Below are 15654 nucleotides of genomic sequence, written 5' to 3'. Positions count from 1 at the left end.
GCGTGCCCAGCAGACATTGAGAAAACAAGGCAGAAAGAGTAAATCCAATGCTATTCCACGCACAGAAAAGGGCTTGGGTTATTTTTTTCCATTGCACTCGGTTCAGATTTCCCTGCATAAAAACCCCAGCGCATTCCAGTAACGTTAAGTGAAGTGTACGATCACATCACCGATTTCAAGGGGAGCAGCTCTTCTCAGCGCTGCTGAATCTGCCCTAAATCTAAATCACGGGAGCCATAGAAGATGAAACATAAAAACACGCAACTTTCAGGTGGGAGAACCTAGTGCTTCCTGTAAAGTTATTTAAATATAATAAGAAATCAAAAGGCTTCGATCGATAGATAGATAGATAGATAGATAGATAGATAGATAGATAGATAGATAGATAGATAGATAGAGGACACAAACGTCCTTCAAAAGTTGTTCAACTTGGGTATCTGCAAAGCTGAGGTTTGAAACACAAACTGTCATGTCCGGCTAAGTCACTGGCGTGACTTAGATGTTAAGCTGCAAAATAACAGGAGTTTAAATTGCTGATCTCTCTAAACCCTCTGTAAGCTGTTTTCCTTCATTCAGAATATATTTAGCGATGAGGATTTAAGGAAATTGAAATGTTTGAGACAAATTCATCCCTCAAGTGACTTTAGTGGTTCTGAATGACTGGGTTTGCCGTCCGGCTAAGTATTGCTCAGAGACTCCAAACCAAATTGCATGATATCAGCTGAAGGCCAAAACCGCCAAAATTTCTCCTAGAAAGAGGTGTTTTTGTCTGTCTTCACCTTTTTTAACTAATAACACCGCACTGGCAGAGGAGGCTGGGGGCAAACTGAAGGCATTGCTTATAAGGCATGTCAAGATCACCGTAGGAACAAACTGGCGTGATTTATTGCAGCGATGGAATTGATGCATATTTGCAAGGAAGCTAAATTTAGCCGCTGACTTAAGTTTGAGAGGTGGAGTCTGTAGACACGGCGCTGTTTCCGTATAAAGGCTGTGAGATAGGCTGTTTGCAGCAGTCGCGCCCCGATGCAGCGGACGGTGAAATATGTGGGATGGGCAAAACTAGCGAAATAATACTTTTGAATACATTCTGAATCTTTTCTGCAAAGCTTAATGATCAGGGGTGTTGGTACTGATAAAATGGAAGGACAAACTTTGTTGTGTGGTTCCTTGTAGCTGCAAGAATTTGGTAATGGGATATTTGCCTTCAAAAAAATTAGAATTTGTGACATATTTTGACAAGCTGTTAAGCTTACATCGCTCTGGCTATAATTTAAGTACTGTTTGTTAGAATGATTTTATTCAGCTGAAGTGATGAAGATTAGTGTTTACGGCGGAACCAAAGAGCATGTGTAAAACCTCAGCCGTTCCTTCTGTTGTTGAAGATTTCAGCCTGAAACGCGTGTCCTTTCTTCATCACCTCGTAGGGTGAGCTGTCACGATCTCAATGGCTCGTTAAACCAGGTCAGGATCTGAGTGATCTTTGGAGCGTTTCCATCCAGACATTTAAGGAAGCACTAGCGAAAATTCAACAGGTGTTGTTTCCTTCTGAGCCCATCCTTAGTGACTCTCCCAAGGCCGCGTCGAGCAGGCTGTGCCGCAGGAGTGGCCACCCCTGCAGTGACAACGGCAACCAGGAACCACCCGTTCGGGTGGCAGTCATGGAGAGGACGAGGTTTCAATCACATTTCTCAGGACCGATTTCACTTTGTGTCCTCTGTGCATCCCTCTCTTTTTTTTTTCAGATGGATGCCAAAAAACTTCCTTGGTTTTTCCAAGCTTTTGGGTAGGGCTGGGTACTGCTGCCTTCGCTGTTTTTTCAGTCCAGGATAAAGCCTGCTACGTGCTTAAAATATCATTTCAAGCTTGCCCACTCTTTTGAGCTAGATACATATATGTAATATATTTAAGTATCATTTTTTTATGAAGTTTTAACCCACATGCACAGGTTCGAGACTCCTAATAAATTAATGGCCGTGGGACTGGCAGTCAAGACACTCGGCTCTATCACTGACTCATTGTGTGACCTTCAGCAAGTCACGTACCTACGTGGAAAATATGAATCACAATCTAAACCCACTAAACTACAGATTACCTGCAGGTCTGCTCCGAGGCTGCCAAACTACTTTTGTTTTCTTCTTTTTTAGCTTTAAAGAGATTGTTTGAGGGAGGAGGGTGGAGAGTAAGTGCGCTGGGCTGGCTTTCAGAAGGAAGGTATTAATTTCACGGTAATTGGTGCCGCGGGCAGTGCGGGGCAGGGATGCTGGCTTGCAACTCTAACCTTTGGGTGTATAATATTTTTATCAAGGTATTGCTCAGTACGTAAAAGACTTTCCTGCTTACTGAATCAGTGGCTAGTGTCAAAGTTTAACAAATGTTGGAGAACATTTGCTTGTTTAATTTGTAGCTACTGTGGCATCTGATGTTTCCATCAGTCATAATCAGTTAACCAGCAAGACCATAACTAATTTATCTCTGTGAGGTTTTCTGCATGTTTTAACACCCAGCTATGGCTTACCAGGGGGTAGCTCACAGTCCTGCAGCAGTTTCATGTGGGAAGAGGAGGGTTCTCAGCTGAGCTCATCCCAACACACATATTTCTCCAAATTCTGAAGGATTATAAAGGGAGTTACAGGTTTGTTGCTCCCCTGAAAAATTAGGCCCCTTAAGCACCTAACCACATGCAAATGAATTTGCAAGTATTGGCCAAAACATATAAGGAAGTTAGACTAGCTTTTGGTTTTGGCCATGTATGGTAAACACTGTGCAACGTGGGCACTGATCTAGCATCATTCGTCTGCTCTTCAAGTTCCCTGGAGGAACAGAAACACGCAGGCTCTGGGACTGGTATTACTCTGTGCCTTGGGGTGTTTGCTGCACAGGTACTCACCTTCTTACTGTTTACTGTGTACTATATTAATAACCGTTAGCCTCTTTCATCCAACAGCAGACAAACCCCCCCTCTTTACAACCACATAAGCCAGCACCGCCAGAAGTGGCTTTACTTTTAGTGCAACGGAGAGAATCTTAGCCTTCAAGCTACTGTCCTGTGCTTCTAATTAAAGTGTGATTTTTAGCAGGGGCTTAAGCTCTCCTTTTGTCCCCGTCTTGCTGGCAGTGCCGTTTTCCATGGCAGCTACTGGCCCCAGCAAGTCAGCGTGATAAAATGCGGCGACGCAGTTGTTTTTCTTGCAGAACTGTTGGTTCCCTTGCTTTTTGCCGCTGGCAGGCTCTAGCTGTGCCCTGCTCGGCCCAGGCCTCGCAGAGGGAGCCACATCCGCAGGGTTGTGCCTCAAATACCAGCGCCTGGAATTTTGGGGTTCGTTGCCATAGCGGCCCAAACCCACCCTGTCCTTTTTGCCGGTGCGTCCCCACCTTTGCTGGCACCCTGGGTACCTCAGGCAGAGGAGGAGGGTGGCGTGCCAGCAGGGAGCCGCGGCTGGGCCTGTGAGGGAGGAGGCCAGAGCCGCGGCTGGGCCTGTGAGGGAGGGGGCCTAAGGCAGGCTGGGGAGCGGCAGGGAGCGCCGACGCGGCAAGCGGCTGCGCGTCTGAGGGGAACCGGGCTGCCAGGGCCGTGAAGGGGCGAGGGGACGGTCCCCTTCAGGCAGGGTCTCGCCCCACCGCCGCCGCGGCGCGGCCGCCATCGCTGCCCACACCAGCCGGCGGCGGGGAGGAGGGGCGGGGAAGCGAGGCAGCGCGCGACCAGGCGTGGCGGCGAGCGCCGCGCCGCCATTGGCCAGAGGGGCCGCCACTCACCTCTCCGCCCCGCCCTCCTGCCGAGCAAGGCGGGAGGGGAGCGCGCAGGCGGCGGGAGGTCTCTGCAGGGGGCGTGGTTTTAAAGTGGGCGTGGCCTCACGTGGGCGTGGCCTGGCGCTGGCACCGCCCGCCCCCGCCGCGCGGCGGTCAGTCAGTCAGTCAGTCAGTCAGTCAGGCGGGCGGCGGCGGAGCGGCTCCGCCGGGCTGAGGAGCGGACGCGGGGAGGCGGCTCGGGATCGCGGTGCGGAGGAGAACCGGGGCAGCGGGGCGGCAGCGGGAAGGGGTGGCAGCTCGGCGGGGCGGGAGGGTAGGGCGGGCGGCCGGCCCGCCGCGGGGAGGTGGCGGTGCCCGCGGGAGGGCGGCGGCGGGCGCCGGGCAAGGGCTGGGCTGGGCTGGGCTGGGCAGGGCGGGCGGGGGTCCGGCCGGGCGGGCTCTTCCTGCGCGGGGCCGGGCCGCCGCCGCCGAGCCCTTCCTGCGGCGGCGGCCCGCTGTCAGCGCCCGGGCCTGCGGGAGGAAGCGCCCTCCCCACCCCGGCCGTTGGGAGCCGCGCTCAGCCCGGGGCTTCTCCCCCGCTCTCCGCCTTATTAGGTAGCGGAGCGGCCCCGGGGTCGCCGCGGGTTCCGGCATCCGGCCGGGGCTCGCAGGTTGCCGGCAGGGCATGCCCCAGGCGGGGCCGGGCTCTCCTCGGGCAGCCCCCGCACACCTGATGCGGGCTGCCAGCCCCGGCTGCTTTCTGCGAGGAGAAAACGAGGGGTTGTTTTTCCTTTTGTTCGGCAGGTTTGGGGTTTTTTTCCTTTTGTTTTTTTTTTTTTTTTGGTTTTGTTTTTGTTTGGTTGGTTTTTTTCTTTTCTTGTGCTTTTGTTTTGTTTTTCCTTTTTCCCTTTTATTTTCATGGCGATGCAGCAGCAGCTGGATGGCAGCGGCGTGTGCGTGTCGCCCCCGGAGTGCCGCGTCCCCGCTGCCACCCTGTAACGTTGCAGAGGACAAAAGATGACCAGAGGGTTTATTTTTATTTTTATTTTTCCTTTACGCTGGTGTTGAGCGGGTTCATGTCACCTTATTAATGTCCCTTCCGAGTGTGTTTGGGGGATGCGTAAAGTCGTGGGTTGTACGAGATGCTCCCGGGCTTTGTTTTTCTATGCAGAAAGCCACATTGTTTTAATGGCGATATGTCAAAGGCCAGAATTTAAAGGTTAGTACTTATCCGTGCTTCTCCACTCACGATACACGGAAAGGCGTCTGACACGCAACCGCACAAACGTTCAGCGGTAGCACCCCAGACTAGACAATGTGATGCTGTGACTGCACAGGAGACAGGGTTTTTTTTTTTTTTAAAAAAAAAAAAGGGGGGGGGCTGAAAGCTGACTGGAAACAAAAGTAAAACTGATTGATGCAGTTTTATTGTTAAAGATAAGTGATATGCATTAGTGTTGAGGGTTTTTTAATAGCTGTAGTTTTAGTCCTGTACATGTTTGTTTGAGCGCGTCTATTCAGCCTATTCATGCAGATGTGCATGTGGATTAGTATAAGCAGGACCAAGGATGGTAGCAAAATGAAAGAGTGACATTTTTGAATCTACTAGGCTGCGGCTGGTTTTTCGGCTTGCTGATACCGATTCTGGTTTAATTTTAGGCCAGGCTGTATCTGAATTACCTGGCACTCTCCTTCATAAGCCCATGCAGGAGAGATGCTCGGTGCCTGCTGGAAGTGTGGGAAAATGGTGTGAACTGGCACAGCCCGTCCTGTAAGAAGTGTGTTCGTATGTGCTGAATGTGCGATGGCTAGAGAAAACAGCGGGTATCTTGTTGCGTGAGGCAGGAGAGGGTATATTCGATTTTCACTTGAATAACAAGCATTGAATCATCTTTTCTGCTCAAGGGGAAAAACAGATGGCTGTGCGCTCACCGAGACGTTTTATTGCAGCTAGTATTCGTGTTTGCTAAAGACTGTGTACACAAAGGTAGAAGATCAAATACTGTTGTGATAAAGTCAATGCATGTCTGTTTTGTATATATATTTTTTAAGTATTTTCAGTAGTCATAGTAAGACCTGACACTCAGGTACATGTCAGGGAGCATTTGCTTTGTGTTTGTTTTAATATAGTGCTTCATAATAGTAATTTTTCAGTGGTCACTTGTAGCCTTTTATACAGATTGCTTTAATCAGCATTTGTGTGTCTCCCTTAATGTTCTCTGTTGGCATTGCTCTATCTTCGAGTGAGCAGCCTTTTCAAACATCATTGGATTTTTTCAAGTTAAATCTTCATGCTTATTGCATCTGTCACTTCTGGGATTCACTCCAAGCAAAAGGCAGAGATTCAGTGTAACGGCAATGAGAAGGAATGCACAGAAGGGTAAAATATCAGCTTTCCTGAGTGATGCAGCAAAGGATGCCGAGAGATCTGCCCTCAGTAACCATTCCATGCATCATGCTCAAGATTAATATTAGACTTTAATGACGGCTGCATAAAATGGCTCATTATAGCACAGCGTTGCGTTTTGACCGTAAGAGAATTTATGTTATGGGTTTTAATTTGATTATCGATTCCGAGGAGTATAACTTGGATGCCAGCTTCCTATTTTCAAGACACGAGCAAAACACTTCCTGGCCTGAGTTCGCAGCTTGGTGAGGTCATCAGCGCACCACTCCCAGGGCTAGGAATGTCCTTTTAGGCAAACTCACAGGCACATTTTCACTTGACTTTTAAAGTATGGGTTTGTTTGTTTTGATTTTGTTTTACTGAGGCTTTTGTGATAATCTCAGTCCTTCTCTAAGGATGCGTTGGAACAGAAACTCGCTGAGGATTTGAAGTGCCCCAGTTTAAGCGTTTACAGGGCATACGAACAGGAGTTAAAATCTCTGTGTTCTCTCTGAGCTCTTTCCCTGTAGTCTCCCCCACCTATTATTTTTGGTCTGCTTATATTCTGGTTGTTAACTCTGAAATTAATCTGATTAGAAACTGCTTACAGCTTTAGTTTACAGTCACGCTGGTTGTGTAGCCGCATGTGAAAAGTCAGATTGTCGGTAGCTTTAGGCTGACAGGATGTGAACTGGTATTTTTTTGTCACGATATGCCCGAATGCAGGTGGTGGTGGCATTGCTGGGATGAACGTCACGTCAAAGCTAAAGCAGAAAGGTTTCGGTTAGCCGAAGTGACTCAGGAAAGCTAGCAGTGAAAGTTGATTATTCCAAATGTGTTGAACATGCCAGTATAGTTGGGAATTGATTACTGAGCCTTTTCTTTATATTTGCTAATAGGATTGCTTTGTTCTGTTTTTCCTCATGTGAGTAACTCTACTAAAAAGGAATTGTTTCTTTTTGAGGTTATAATTATTCAGTAGTTGACTTTATATGTGTTTTTTAGATGACAGCGTCAGGCGGGTAAAATACCAGGTGACACTAGAATCGTGTGGCTTCTCGGCATAGCAGTGACGAGCCCGAGGGGTCCCACCGGCAGCTCTGGCTTTGTGCTGGAGGATTCTCTGATGCCGAGTCTGGCGCTGATGGTCCTCAGAGGAACAAAATGTCTGGAGAGGTTCCTAATGGAATATACCAGCCATTAGTTGTATTACCAACCATTAGTTGTGTATGTGCCTGTAGTGAATACAAATCTGATCAGATTTAATGGGTGGATGTGAGTGGTGGTAACGGTGTAGTTATAAAACAGAAGGTGACTGTTTGGGCACTGTTGCACACTCCTTCAAATAGGTAATTTTACTTTACACCTCTCCCATGCAGTTCATCATGCCAGTAAGAGAGATGCAATCTCTTTACAGCAGACATCTTCGTAAAAAGTCACAAAGTGCTCCTGAAATGGAGGAGGCTTTTGTGACGGGGTACCATAAAAGCTTTAAAGTTCCGCCCCGAAGGTCAGGAACCGGCAAGGAGCTTGACAGAGAAATAAAGAAAATGGTATCTGCTACTGCCTCCTAAGGGGAAAAAAAACCCATGTTGTTCTTTCGAAGGCTGGTGGCCTGCTGGTGCTCTCACGGTGCCAGTCGATAGAAGAGGTCTCCTCGGTTTAGAGGTGACAAAGTAAAACATGGGCTCTTTGTCCATTTTTCCTCTCTGCTTTTCTTCTTCGTTAATGAGTTAGGTACCAAGGTAGAATCACCAGCATTGGAGACAAGACAATAGCATTTCTTCAACATCATCACTTTGCATCTTCAGCGTTATTTGCTTTGTCTTATCCCAGTTTTGTTGATGATAACAATAAATGATACATAATATGGTTTTTGCTGTAAGCATGTAATGAGCCTGTTGAGGTCTGGCTCTCGGTGGGAGAAGCTGCATGCGGTTGGATCCGTTATAGTGACTCTGTTCAACATTAAGCTGGGCCTCTCGATCCATCATAATTAGGTTTTTCTTGTTTTCCCTTTTAATAATTTGATTTGAAAAAGCAATGGAAATAAAACAGCGGTGGGATCTGACTTAAAGTGATTAAGGTTCGGCCTGCTGCGGTCAGGCGCGCTGGGATGAGCTCGCGGCTTTCGTCTGGAGCATTGCTGAGCTGCGCTTAAGGCCAAGTGTTCCCTTTAGCCACGGTTTCCTTGTGGCTCTGCAAATCTTGGCTGGCCATAGCATCTTTGTCTGTAATCTATGGGTGTACAAGCATATATGTAATCTACGTACAATTGTTCTTAGCCGAATATTAAGGCAACCATTTCTGCAGTCTTGTCAAATATGCCTGAGCGGATTTCATAAAACTAGAGGAGAGTGGTGTGTCTAAAACTAAGACTATCTACGTATGAACCTAGGCAATACATCTCACCTGCAGTTCCTGGTAAAAGTAGTCCCTGGAAAATGGACTTAAAATCATTCTGGTTGAAGTATTTAGAAATGTAGGAACTTCCCTTCCCTCCCCCTCCATCCCTGTAGTTCTGCATATAGTTGCCATAGAGACTGTGTTCTGGGGTCCTTGAAAATCCATTGTTTATCTCGCATAAATGTATAAACCTGCGGTATTGAAACATCGCACTTTGAAGTGTCCCCTTCCCGTGCAAATCTGATAGGGACTCGGCATCCTCCAGTACTGCAGATTTGGATATTGGACGTGCGTCAGGCACAGTCAGACAAACTGATAATGGGTATAATTAGCACCACCAGGGATTAGCAGGCAGTAACAAATTCAAGCCATAGTAAGCACTCTGTCCCTTGGGAGCCAGGCAAACTGGCAGTGCTGGGCAGATGATCACTTGATATGGAAGATAGTCATCAGCAAAGGCTCCACGGTGAGGGACTCAGCTCACCGCTAGTATTACCTCTTGAAATTGCTTTTTTTTTTTTTTTCCCCCTCCTTTCACTTTAAATACTTAAAAACCTCACGGTTTGATAGCCATGCTGGAACCCAAATGATTTGGGGGTATATGCTTGGCATTCACTTGACATTTTTCATCATACAGCGGCCAGGCAGCGTTACAGTTGTTTCTTGCAGTTACCCGTGTGAAACAGATTGATATCCTTGTTTCCCGATCGGAAATGTGAGGTTAAGCATTTCACTCGGGGTCTTGTAGGTACTAGGCTGGGAATACTTCCACCATATAACGAAGGTGGTTCGTATATTTGCACCAGCACACATAGTGGGATGTGTGTGTGCATAAATGGCCATTCTTACACTTAGATTTCCAACTGTTAATTCCTTACTGCAGTACTTACATTAATTATACTGTGTGGTGGAGGATGGAGTAAATAGGCACAAAGCTATCTTGTGCAGAACAGGAGGTGGATCAAATTTTTTTGAGTTCTCGGTGAATATTTTTTTTTTTAAGGTTTATTTTCATTTTTGGATCTGCTGAGATCGGTTTGCGAGGCAGGGAAAAAAACCTTGAGCCAGCTTAGACAAAAATGAGTTGCCAGACGTACTTCAGCGATATATACTTCTGCTTTAGCACAGCATGAAGTGTGGGCACAAAACACTTCTAGCTGAGTGTCGTCGTGCCTTCCAGCATCTTTTTCCTGGCCGCTGCTGCTTTCTGCAGCAATTTGTTAAAGTTCTGCATGGTGTCTTAAGGTGCTGTGGTTTAAAGGGGGCTACCCTGGTGTGGCCTCCTGTTTCGCCATGCCTTGGATGCAGGGATGTTACCTCCATGCACTTCCTTTTGCTCCCCGGTGTTTCTTTGGGGGTAAAGGTTATCTTTGTGCTCTTTATGTGTAGTGCTTGCATCATTGATCTGGTCTACATGGGGGATTCTTAAGCACTATGAAAGATCACATAAAAACCAGCTGGGGCTTATCTCAGCGTAATACTGCCTCTTGTTTTGGCTGGTCTCCTCCAGAACTGCTGTAAATGCCACAGGGGACTCTCCAAGGGCTGGAAGTGTGGGTTGCACGTGCAGTGACACGACTGTCAAGCTGACAGGTAAGTAAAGCTTAAAGGTCATTAGACGCAGGCTGTAATTCTTCGTGCCTCTTACTGAAAACAGGTTCCCCAGCTGAGAGCAGCCAGCTGCAGGTCCCTTCCCCAAGAAATCAGCCTTTGCCTGGCAGGTATCAGGGTGTGATTCTCCCCGTCAGGTAGGCAGAGAGCTGCCGTGGGAGTGCTGGGGGTGTCGGGGACAGCAGCTACGTCCCTCGTCCTTGGCACAGGGAGCCTGTGGGCGTAGGAAGATGTTTTTCCTTCTTGCATCTGAAATCTTTCTTTGTAGTGTAGCAGTGATGTTTATTAAAGCCGCTTGCTAAACTAAATACACTTTCCTAAGTAAATTTCTTTTTTTCTTGCCTGCCTGGAGAGGTGAGAAAGGTGCTCCGTGCTGCACTCCTGGTTTGACACCAGCTCGCCCAGGTTGCTGCTCTCTCGGCTATGGCGTGCAGCAGCCGGGGCTCTGCCGCAGCAAAGGACAGCAGCCTTGGCCTGAAATGGATCAGCGACAAAGAACGTCTGTAGGACAGAGGAAATGTGCTTGAACTTGGAACCCTTTGCTAAAACAGATATTTGAGGGGCTGTAATTGGTACCACAAGGTAGGCATTTAAAATCAAGTTAGCAGATTGAACTATCTGGATTTGAGTTTTAGCCTCCTCTAGTCCCTTCCTCCCTCCCCCAGCCCTGATTTCAAATTGCATGTTACGGAAACAGGACAGAATGACAATGGTACTCTTTGAATTATAGGCTGCTTGGCCAGAAGAGCTGGCAGGACAGCAAATGGAAATCTGGAGAAATACAGGCCAGTTCCAACTGTGAGAATTGAGATTCATTTTGCAGCTTATTTGTGCAGCATTAAAATCTGAAACGCGTTTGCGTTGTCCGGTCTGAACCTTCTGCGTTCTTCTGTGCTGAGGATATTGTCTTTGACAATTAACCGTTGTTGGTTTTATTTCGAGGACATCAAAAGCTCAACGTGAGCGCCTCACCTCTTGGATGGGTGCTGTTGAGTAGCTTGAGGAGTGAAAGTCGCTAAATTTGGCTCCAGTTTAGCTGGCGTTTGGATGAAGGTGTTTCTTAGGCTGTGCTAACCAAGCCCATTACTGCTTTTTAGAGTGGAGTGTTTCCATTCAGAACGGCAGCCTGATGGGCCACGCTGGTCTGTGCTGTAACTGCAGTCTATCCGTGACATTGTCCACCTCTCTGGCCCATCACGTCTGCCGTTCGTTACAGGGCTGGAAACAAACTTCAGACACCACAACAGAGGTGTATGGCTGCAGCGCTGGTCCAAGAGGTGCTGCCATTACGCCTGGCCGTCCTGCTCCTCGCTGATCACGTCCCCCAAGGCAGCGCTGTCTTCTCAGAGGCAGGTCTGGGTGTTGCGCTCCATCCAGCAGACCAGCGGAGCATTTGTGGTCAGGCAGGGCCATCTGGAGAATGCTGCATCCTCGCTTGGTCAGTCTGACTCACACTTGGCTGGTCTGTTTGTGAGCCTCGGTTGTGCTGATCTGTTGTTTCTGCTTTATTTCTAAGTTGCGAGGAATTTGTGTCCCGGCTAACTTCATGTTTATAGCGGAAGGCTTTCTGCAGGTCTTGGTTTCCTGGTGGTGGTTCTCAGGCTGTAGTGCTGCAGTGCTCTTGAAGAACTAGGACCTTTTATCTCCAAGACCGTTTATCTCCTTAAAACATCTGTAACATTTATAGTTTCTTCCCGTAGATACCGTGGCATATTGTAATTGAGGAGGAATAGAAAACAGTTTATCAAGTCCTTTGGAGATTTTGCCTTTGGATAAATCTTCTTGTCATTTTTTTTAAGGAATGATCCAATTAACTGTAAGCAAGGAGCAGCAGGGTACTGTTTCCAATAATGTCTTAAAGCCACTGGAGTTTAACAGGAAAAGTGCTTACCTTAGAAAAGACTCTGTTAATCAAATTACCTTCATGTCTGCACCTCTTCTTGACTTTTGCAGAATGGGAAATCCTGCAGGTGTTATTCTTTCTCTGCTTTAGGCTCCCAGCACCTGGGTGCTGCTCTCTCCTTGGCTTCTAGCTTAAGTTCACCACTGAAGAGGACAGACTACATCCTGTATCCGTAGTTGAGTTTCGGGTCTAGTGGCTACTGGTGAGCTCCTCTGTTGCACACATAGAAAGACCTTGTGTTTGCCGTTTATTTCATTTGGGCACGTTTCATTGCTTCAAGTTGTAGGAGAAAACACAGTTGCGTTCTGCTGTTAGCACTCTGTCATTTTAGAAAAAAAGTGCATGTGCCTTAGCTGGGAAAGGTGGGACCTGGTGGGGATTTGGTGAGAAATTAATGAAGCTATGGTGGGGAAGAGCCCTTTCTCCATTCACAACCACTAAGCTTTTGCCCAAAACCAGGTTATATAAAAAAAAAAAAAGCTTGCGATGTGTCTCAGGAGTATGGTCTGGAAGAAGCTTGCACGTAACCTTCAAGAGAGCAGAAGAATTCAGCAAATTGGGGTAGCAGCTCTGAACAGATTGATACCTCCTTGTTGGCTCTGTTGCACTGATAAGAGAACTAGGTCAGCTCTATGGAGAAAGCATTTTATCTGCATACTTCTCTTAACTGGAATCCCGGCGCTTGGCTGCTGTAACAGGCTTGCTGACTTGCAGCTCTGCACAGGGGGTTGTGCTCTCCGTCTCGTGTTTTCCTCGGGGTCAAAGTGTGGTCTGGAGCCCTGTTGCTTTCCTTTCCGTGGCATGTGCTGCTTTTACTGTGGGGGTGATGCAGTCAGTCCCCAGGGGTGTAAGTAGCATCTTCCGTCACCCTGGTGTAATGTCTCTGGCTGAAGTTCATAGGGCTGTTGTTCAGCTCGGGAAGTGTGTTGCTCCGTCTCCTGGCAGTGGATGAGGGTACAGCGTGGAAGACGCATCTCTGGTGTTTATTCCAGTGGAGAAAGTGGAGGAGAACGAAGGATGGGGTCATATGAAAGGCTATGGCCTTCTGCGGGCAGCTGCTGGAGCAGCGGTGTCTTAAGGTGGGAGTCTGTCTACTCCAGTGCAAGGGTTCCCGTTCCTGACCCAGTAAAGCATGTTTGGTGCCCACCGACTGTATAGCTGTCTCTGCTGGCAGCAAAAGTGGAAGCTGAAATGCAGAGATGCACGGAGGCATCTGGGATGCTTAATCCACAGGTACCCTAGTCCTCTTTTCCCCATGTATTCTGTATGTTACTTGCATTTACAAGGTTTTGTCCTGGATTTCAATGCTTTGCTTTTTTTTTTTTTTTCTACTTTGCTTTTCTCTGTCTTCCGTTTACATTTTACTGACCTTTTTTGCCCAGCGTGTGCTAAATTTCCATCATCCAAATATCCCCCAGTACATCACACATCACCGCCTATGAGGTTGGCAGCTTTAGCACCAGCTGACAGAAGATGCTATAAAAGATATAAAGCCAGAAGAGGAGCTTGGTTTGGAGGTTGTTGCTCTGGCACCCCTTCCTGCTCCTCAGCCGCCTCGCCTTTTCAGGTCCAGGGTTTGTATAACTGCTGCAGTGTTTCTCTTTGCTGGTTACCCATCCCATTATGGCCTCCCGATAAATTGTGTAATGATTTTTGCGTGCATTCATTGCTCTAGCTTTATGGTAGATGACACAGATTAAATGAAGACAGACAAAGCTCTGTTCGGGGTAATGACTTTCAACTGCAGTGTCCTTTTGTCACTGTAAATTATGGTAAATGATGTAATGTTAGACTGTAAAGATACAAGCTACAAAATGGTACGAGCAGTAAGATCCCCCAAGAAGATGAATTGCACACCTTGAAATCTTAAAAGTGAAAATACCCTTTGCATCCCTCTGTGCACGTGAAACAGTGTCAGGCACAGCCTAGGAGATGTGCACTCGAGGTGAGCACGTACAGGGTAAACTCTTAGGAAATACTACGTGCTTCTTCACGATGCCTGGAAGATTTAAGTATTATAGGCACTTCTGACTTAGAGTTCTTCATATTAGAATGGTCTTAGTGTGATTGTTTCAGTGTTCTGTTCTGAAAACCAGAATCGTATCAAGTATTTCACAGGTTAGAACCAACACCTTGCACTTTGTCCAGAACAGCAATTTCAGCTTATTTCAAGTTTGGGTTGTGTTACATTTTTGAATGTGCTGGGCTCCCCAGTTGAGATATAATCGAATTCCCTGGTAGTCTGTGGTTTAGGTTCCCATCCCAAAATAGAATCTCGCCAGTGGTATAACAGCTGGAAATTTCAGTATTAAGTTCATATTCCAGCTTTTTGTCTTTAAAATGAAGTGAAATCAGATGGCAGGGTCTTGCTCAACCTAGACTAAAGTAACCAAAGACTGAAAATAATCTGTGCACAAATATGATGTATTTTGGAATTGTGACCATCTGTAGTAGCGTTCACCCTTGGTTTAAATAACTCTGAACATCTGAAAACAAAAGTTCTGTCAGCAATGGACTTAATATGAATTGATTTGAAATGGTACACCATAGAGGGAATAGCATTATGTTTAAAAGTAGGCGACTGCATCAAGGTATTTGTGGCTGTTCCTTTTTTCTGCCAGAGGTTTCATGTGAAGTCGTAGGGCGAGCTGAAATTTTTGTGGCCTTGTGACTTTTTTTTTTTTTCTTTTCCCCCCTCTGCTTCCTCCCTTGCCCAAATATTGCAAGACTTAATATCACGAGACCGAGTTCATTGATTCCCTTGATACTTGGAGAGGGAGATGAAGTCCTCCTTCAGCCTTGCTGGTGGCATGCTGGTTTTCCACCGTGACAATGGTAACGATTTACTGCTCTCGTGGTCTAATGCCAGTCGAGGCCCTGAACTGGCTGTAGAACACGTGCTCACCTTGGTCTCCCGTGGTGATCAGCTTGCTCCTTTGGGGCTCGTCAGTCTGTGCTCTTTTGGTTTCGAAGAATGGGTGATCTTCACTGTCCTTGCTGTCTGCCTGGCTCAGCTGGTGGAGCCGGCAGCAAACGCGTGCCTGCTTGCCTCCCCCACGGATGTGTCTCACTTTCCTTCCTCTGCCGAAGGTGTGCTCAAAAATGCTGTCCGTAAAATCATCTGGCAGGCTTTTCTTCTAGATGAGTGAGTCTTCCGAGACATTTGTAAGGCACTGTCCTGTGCGGTATGGTAAGGCTGTAAAGTATTTATGTGGAATATGTGTACAGCTAGACTCAGCGCAAGGCAGTGTATGCCCACAGGCGCACACGTGTGTCTTTGTGCTACGGTACAACATGCCGTGCATGTGCACGGTTACAGAGGATCCACGGAGGTTGCACAACCAAGCGCTCTGGAGTTAAGAAATGTCAGCGATTAGGAAATAACCTGGGTAATACTTGTTCCCTTTTTCACATGCGGTGGGGTATGGCTCTTAGTGCGGTCCCTGCTCCACTGGCCCCTTGCTCTGTTGGCCACGCAGCGACGGCCATGGCGGTGGGACAGGGTCATCCTTGCCTGCGTGGAGCAGGAGGTGCAATGGGATGGTGGTCTCTTTATGGCCTTAAAACCTCTGAATGCTTCTGTCCTCCGTTCCAGATGTGGCCGTGTACCTTATCTACC

At 47.4% G+C, this 15654-nt stretch overlaps 1 protein-coding gene across 4 annotated transcripts in view; it reads left to right on the top strand.

Annotated features, from left to right (window-relative positions):
* CORO1C (coronin 1C) overlaps nt 1-15654 on the top strand; it is a 59338-nt gene that overhangs the window by 10089 nt on the left and 33595 nt on the right. The window contains exons 1-2 of one of the 4 annotated variants that reach the window (XM_074606398.1): nt 9929-10114; nt 10485-10714. The exons of 1 other annotated variant lie outside the window; for it this stretch is intronic. The gene's annotated coding sequence lies outside the window, so the exon portion shown is untranslated. Of the gene's footprint in view, nt 1-3828; nt 3998-9928; nt 10115-10484; nt 10715-15654 lie in introns of those variants that run through there. 2 more of the 4 variants (XM_074606396.1, XM_074606397.1) reach the window with 2 other exon arrangements.

The sequence above is a fragment of the Larus michahellis genome, chromosome 13, assembly GCF_964199755.1.
Source record: "Larus michahellis chromosome 13, bLarMic1.1, whole genome shotgun sequence".
NCBI classification, from domain to species: domain Eukaryota; kingdom Metazoa; phylum Chordata; class Aves; order Charadriiformes; family Laridae; genus Larus; species Larus michahellis.
The sequence above is the reverse complement of the archived record's forward strand: the minus strand, read 5'-3'. Positions and strand labels throughout refer to the sequence as shown.